Source organism: Galeopterus variegatus, unplaced genomic scaffold (genome assembly GCF_000696425.1).
Source record: "Galeopterus variegatus unplaced genomic scaffold, G_variegatus-3.0.2 Scaffold86, whole genome shotgun sequence".
NCBI classification, from domain to species: domain Eukaryota; kingdom Metazoa; phylum Chordata; class Mammalia; order Dermoptera; family Cynocephalidae; genus Galeopterus; species Galeopterus variegatus.
The window spans coordinates 752,748-759,490 of record NW_007726197.1 but is presented as its reverse complement, the minus strand read 5'-3'; the positions used below and the strand labels follow the sequence as shown (position 1 = coordinate 759,490).

The following is a 6,743-nucleotide window of genomic DNA, read 5'->3' as shown; positions in this document are numbered from 1 at the left end:
CCCCAGCACGCCCCTCCGCCGCCGGGCGCCCCCGCCCCCGCGCCGCCCGATTTTAACCCGCAGCAGAAGGAACTCGACTTAAAAATAACTGTTTTGACAGTTCAGATGTAAATATGCGAGTGGCGCGTGGGGCTGTCTTTCCTTCACGCGTCCCCTCACCCCTCGCTCCCTACCCGAGCCCCGACTGGCGGAGGCTGCGACGATGGGAGAGCGCCGCCTGCAGGATGCTCCCCGAAACGCAGCAGAAGGAGCGACACGTCCTGGAGCGCTCAGCGGGGGAGGAGCGGGGAGGGGGGGCGATATGGGGACAAACATATTTATACACTATTTCTTATCTATTACCTGAGAAGGGAGAAGTTATCTAGGGCACAGGTGAGCTAATGTAATAATTCCTTACCTCTCCATACCGTCTTCAATTCAACTCGACCTGTATTTACTGAATCTTTTACTCTGTCCCCATCACTGTGCTAGACAGATAGTGGAATATATGAGATATGCAAAATGCACACTTGCCAGGTGTAATTCTTCTCCCAACCAACTCATTCAGTTAATTCGTACTGAGCACCTGTTCTGTGCCAGGCACTGAGCTAAGTGGGCACTTGAGCACATGCTATCTGACTTGATCCTCACAAAAACTTGTAGGGGGGGTATTATTATCTGTGTTTTGCATATGGAAAACATAGGTTTGGAAAGATTATGTAACTTCTCTAGGCTGCCACAGCTAGTAAAGAGAATTGAGCTGGCCAGTTAGCTTAGTTGGTTAGAGCACAGCCTTATAAAACCAAGGTCATGGATTTGGATCCCCATACTGGCAGTGCAAAAAAAAAAGAGGGAGAGAATTGAGTTTGTGAACCCAAGTCTTGTGCTCTTCCCCCCATAACCAATTGAGTGGAAGGGAGATGGAGGCAGAATTCCACCCACTGTACAAGCAGAACTGAGGTCCGGGTAGGCAGAGTCATGTGTCAGCCTGGTCATCAGCAAGTATTTTAACTGGAGCAGAGCCAGGACAACAGGGCACTGCGAGCTTTAGGACTACCAGCCTGCGCCTCTCTCCCCAATCTTCTGGCCACAGGCAGTGTGGTGGGACATTAGGGGACTTTATAGGATGTCTTTGAGGTTTTCCTACTGTCTCTTTGGAAGAAGAGTAGGGGAAATGAAACAGTAACAGAAGAGTTAGAGAGAAAGGAAGAGGAGGGGGAAAGAAGGCAGGCGGGCTGGAGAGTGAGCGAGCGTAAGTGTGTGTGCTACGCATGGCCTGGCCAGGCAGAGCAACGAGACAGGGGAGGTTCACAGTCAGAGCTCCCTGCTACCCCTTTCTGTACCGCCCTCCCCCACCAGGCAGCACCCCTCCCGCCTTGGCCGGTACCCACTGATGCTCTCGCGCTGGGTCCCCCCATCTTAACAAAACCTGCTCCAGGAGGGAATCTGATTTAGTCACTGATGTGATGGGACATTGACCTGAGAACTGCCTAGTGTTCTCCTTCCTCTTCGATTATAAACCCCAGGAGATCAAAGCCTAAAGTCAAAGAGGGGAAGCACTAATGAAATTTCAGGTATCAGATTCCTGGAGAGGAGAAGAATTTGGGAGCAATAGGTCCACCTGTGACAGAAGCAGCGCCCTATAGCACCTGAGGGCAAGGGAATTGCTGGCTCTGTTCTGTGCATATAGCCATGGGCAGAAGTCTGTAGATGCTGACAAAGAAGAGAAAAGGGTCCCCGGGGTCTGTGCCCTGAAAATACTTTCCTCTCCAACCTCCAAGGCTCAGCTCAAATTCCACCTCCTCCATGAAGCCTCCCCCAATCCCTCCCCACTGTGCAAACAGTCGCCTCTCTCTGGCCCCAGAATCCCCGAAGCACTTTACTTCTACTGTACCTAAGGCACCTCGAGATCTCTGAGCTTGTCGTGTTGCTTTTCATTAAATTGTGAGTTCAAGGGCTGGGCCATGTCTGATTTCCCTGCTTATCTCCTGCAGCTCTTCCTACAGGGCTTTGCACAGGGCCAGAACTCAATATTGATTGAACGGATTGAGTCCACAGCAGCGCACAGTACACGTTTCCCCACACGAGGGGATAAGGGCTGGGGCGCAGACGGCAGAGGAGCTGGGGGCAAGCATCTGCGTCAGGGTGGCTGAGCTGGGAAAAGAGGTGCCACCCCACTCAGGAGCCACTCTAAGCTACAGCTGCCTGTGTGACACCTTAGTCTCATCCTGCTCCAAACCACTCCTCACCTTACAGGAGACTGGCTTTGGGGTTAGACCTGATGACTTGAGCTGTCTGCCCGCTCTCAGGTACCTTACTTCAGAGATAATCAGAATCTCTGTCTCCCTAATCCAAGTGGAATTATGATCTAATAATGCTTTTTAAAAACAGCTTTATTGATATATAATTCACATGCCACATGATATAATTCTAGTTCTTAATGTCATGCCATCAGATAGCATCTTTCTCTCTTTGTAAATCTGAAAATTCTCATGTTCTGTCAGTAATTCTGAGAAGCCCAACTAAAAGCACCTTTAAGTCCGTGATCATGGTGTACTCCTAAACCACCCTCCCTGTTCCCCATCCCACCCCCACTCTAGCCAGTTCTCTCCCACTATTTCTCTGGGATGCTAGGAGACAGGAGGTCTGGCTTCCCTCAATTTATAGACAGCACAAGTAAGGCTCATAGTTCCAGAGACCCAAGGTGTCTTCCAAAGCTTCCTCCTTGGCCCCATCACCCCACTTTATGTCTATGCTCCTGACTCTTCCTCCCAGGCTCAACTCCCTCTCCTCTCAGCAGAGTTGGTGGAAACAAATGTTTAGCTTCTGCTGCTGCAGTGTATTACAGTGCGAAATAAACACGAATGCCCCATTTACCCTGACAACATAATTCATTTACTGCAAAGGGATATAATAAAGTCTGTTTATTACAGCAATTAACAGAGCAGCGTTTGCCAGCATGCTTTTCAGTGGCGACCAGAAAAGTGCTTACTCCAGGTGCATAGTTTCGGGAAACTGTGCAACCTGAGCCAAAATGAAACCAATTAGAGGCTTAGTAAATGGGTCCCAGCCACCCCAGGAAAATTAGCCATCCAGGAGGCAGTTCAGCCGAGGTAGAGCCTCAGTGCAGGAGTTTAACATGATATAGGTTGCTACTTAACTGGGTTAAGATCTGTACCTGTCTCCAGGGTCGTGGTCTTCAGGACATGCATGAGATGCACTGCCCTGCCAACACAGCCACTCCAGGTGTTGGGTTCAAATGTCACTGACCTACATAGGAGAGTATAGGTGGGGGGCATTAGCACCATTGACTCTCAGGTGGGGACAGAGGGAGAGGACCAGACGCTGGGCCAGGGTGAAGAGACAGAGAAAGAACCACTCTAAGAAATCCTTTCATTAAATGCTATCTTCAAGAGCGTCACCAAGATTCAAGACCTCAAGCTCCTGGAGAGAAAAATGATTGTCTGGGCCTGGGGAGGTAGGGGCATAGGGAGACAAGAGTACTCATTCCAGACCAGAGAATATATGCTATGGAGCTTTGGACAGAAAGACTGGGCAAAGACATGAAGCCACTTGTCCTAGTTCTATGGTGGGGGGACAGAAGATAGAGAAGTATTGGTTTGGATTCTCCAGGGATGACTAATTAACCAAACTTAGTTCTCTATCTCCTTTTAAGAGGTTGGGGACTGGCTTGTACCAGCAGGACATTCTTCAGAACTAGGTCTGGTTTTCCAAGAAGAGCAGCAGCCCCAGAGTCATAGCCGTGTAGGAAAAACTCATTCTGAACAGCAACTCTTCTTTTTTTCTCTGGAGCAGCCTCCCAGGGAGACCATGTGGAATTCTGATCTCCCAGAAAACATAAAACTGGGTGCCTAAGCCAGATAGAAAACCAAAGTCTCAAAACTGCAGAGGCAGACCCCCTGTCAACCATTCCCCCTGGCTGAGGGGTGACTTTGTGGGTTCCCTTTTCCTCCATCGCTCTTTTCACTCCTCAGGCCTCTGGGAGAAGGTGCTGTGTTGAAGGATGAGGGCAGAAGCCAGCCTGGCCTCTGCGGAACAGAGAAAGTCAGAGCTTTGAGCATCATGAACAACACGGGATAAAAATAGCAGCATTGCCATGGCAACAGAGGCTGGGAGAGTCCTGAGGATCTGTCTGGGTCCTGCCATCTCCCCTCCTGCTTTCCTCCCGCCCCTCCGATGGGACGCAGGGATGAGCTGAGGGAGGAGAGAGGACTGCCCCAGAAGGGAAGAAAGACAGACAAGCAGTCAACGAGGAAAATCCTTTAACTCCAGACCTTGGGGGTTTCTCCCAGAGCCTGGGCTGCCAAGGTTTGGGGCTCCTGGCTTTTGGAGTTTCTTCCTTAGCATGATGAGTTCTTCCAGGGATGCCCTGGGCAGCTCCCATCTCACCCTCCTCGTGGGTGGTCTTGACCTCCTGGGCTTCCCTGTGGAGAGCCACGGTTTCTGTTTCCTCCTCACGGTCTGTGGTTCTGATCCCACAGGTATCAGAGAAGGGAGCCCAGGCAGGACCGGCCATGACAACCCCGATGCAGTGGGCACAAAACTCCAGGGATGACCTGGGGGTCTGGAGGAGTCACTCTGACAATCTAGATGCCCTGATCCTAGATTGTTTAGCAAGGGACTTAGGAGGCTGTGTTTGTATTGGCAATGGGGTAATGGCGGTGACAGCTATCTCATGTTCTTGCTTTTGTGTCAGAGGGAGAGAGTGTTCGTTCCTTGGAAACAGATTCTAGTTCTTGGTTCTTGTGGTGTTGGCAGCCCCATCACCCGCTGGGCACAGCAGCCACCTTCAGGATGAACTCCAGACTTCCTGGACCAGCCAGCAAGGAGCCCACTGAACGTAGCAGCCCAGAGAATTCCTTCTCTGGTGAAGGCCCGTCTTCACAGCTGTGAACTGTGTCTGTCTCCAAAAGGCCAAGCCACTTCTGGACACATCTGATACAGTGTGCCCTTGTAATCCTCGCTTTCCTGTGAGGGAGGGAGGGAATGGGAGTCACCGCCACCTTGTATGGAGGAGGTGGGAGAGAGGAAGCAATTTGCCAAGGTCAGAAGTCAGCCAGAGTGGAGCACTGGGGAGCTGGGGGTTGCAACTCACCATCCAAAGACAGTCATCAGTCCATCCCAACACCAGCACCTTCCAATCCACTGGGCAAAATGCACATTCCGTCTATAGACAAGGCGGATTCCAGCCTGAGGCACTTCCCCTTGCAGAAGGCAAGGAATGAGGTGGGATGGTTTGATCAGCTTGGAGATGGGCAGATGAGCAGCTGCGCAAAGGCAAGCCCACAGGTTACGTAACTGGGCAGGGTGCCAGTCCTTGAGATCCTTTCTGGAATCTCCAGAGCATCCGCAGGTGGTAGTGATGGTGGTGGGGTATGTGTGGTAGTGAGAGAGAGTACGTGCACAAGAGTGGCGCCATGGTGACTTCGAGTCAGAGTGCAGGCCAATGGGCTTACTCCCCTCCGGCCTGGCTATAGGAGCGGGGAGACCTTTCTGGAATCTCCAGAGCATCCGCAGGTGGTAGTGATGGTGGTGGGGTATGTGTGGTAGCGAGAGAGAGTGCGTGCACAAGAGTGGCGCCATGGTGACTTCGAGTCAGAGTGCAGGCCAATGGGCTTACTCCCCTCCAGCCTGGCTATAGGAGCGGGGAGGCAGAACTGCAAGGAGTCCTGGGTCCTGCCTGCAGAGGATTCTAGCAGAAGCTCTGGTGACTCAGGCTTTCCCTCTCACTCCCCCACAGTTCCTTACTTCTACCATAGCACTTCCACCCACCCTCCCCACGCAGTGCTGTCTGCATAGAGCATATCCGCTGGGGCACCGGAAACCTGCCATCCCTCTGGAGCAGAAGCTCTGGTGACTCAGGCTTTCCCTCTCACTCCCCCACAGTTCCTTACTTCTACCACAGCACTTCCACCCACCCTCCCCACACGGTGCTGTCTGCATAGAGCATATCCGCTGGGGCACCGGAAACCTGCCATCCCTCTGATTCTCTGGCCCTGAGCCCCATTGAGCCTCAACTTCCCAGACCCACAGAGCCCTAGACTCCAAAAGGGGATTAAAGGACATTAGTGCAATCCCTCTTTATAGGTGAGGAAACTGAGTCCCAGAAATAAAACATGACCTGCCCAAGGTCACACAGTCATTAGTGTCCAAGCAGCGCTAGGACCCAGGAGAGCTGGTCCCTGCTCAGTAGTACTCTTTGCATCCTACTGCACTACCTCATGCATATGTCAATTAAATTATTGCTCTTTTTTTTTTCTAAAAATAATAATCTCCCTATATATTTCTATGAATCCATATGCTACATTCAAAAAGCCAAGCCCTTCCCTGGGAGCCGAGAAGAAAATGACATTCTAATAATAAGGCTTCAACCTGAGACAAAAAGCTCCTCAGGCCCTGTGGGCCAGGATCTCAGACAACACTTAAGTCACAAGGATCCCACTTCTTTATCCTCCGTCCAATAGCCCGAAGCCCAAGAGGGGAAATGGGCCTGGGAAGTCCTGCCTTTACAGATGGGGAAAACTGAGGCCCAGGGAAGTTAAGACCGGGGAGGTAGGGGCAAAGGAGAGGTGGGAGGATGGAAGGAGAGAACGCTTAAGCTGTGCTCAGGCCTCACAAAGACATCCTGGATCCCACCAAATCTGCCCAAAGCCCAGGAAATGCCCCTGGGCATGGGCCTGACCTGGGCAGGCAGAGGCTGCCAGGAGACAATGTGCTCGTGCTTCTCCCAGGTTCTGGGTGAA

The 6,743-nt window shown here is 51.7% G+C and overlaps 1 long non-coding RNA gene across 1 annotated transcript; it reads right to left on the bottom strand.

Moving 5' to 3' along the window:
* Nucleotides 1–2,888: 2,888 nt before the first annotated feature.
* On the bottom strand, nucleotides 2,889–5,718 carry LOC103596847. Its single transcript, XR_551068.1, has 2 exons — nucleotides 5,490–5,718; nucleotides 2,889–5,325 (listed from the first exon to the last, which is right to left on the bottom strand). It is a non-coding gene; the product is annotated as an uncharacterized LOC103596847 (long non-coding RNA).
* Nucleotides 5,719–6,743: the final 1,025 nt, after the last annotated feature.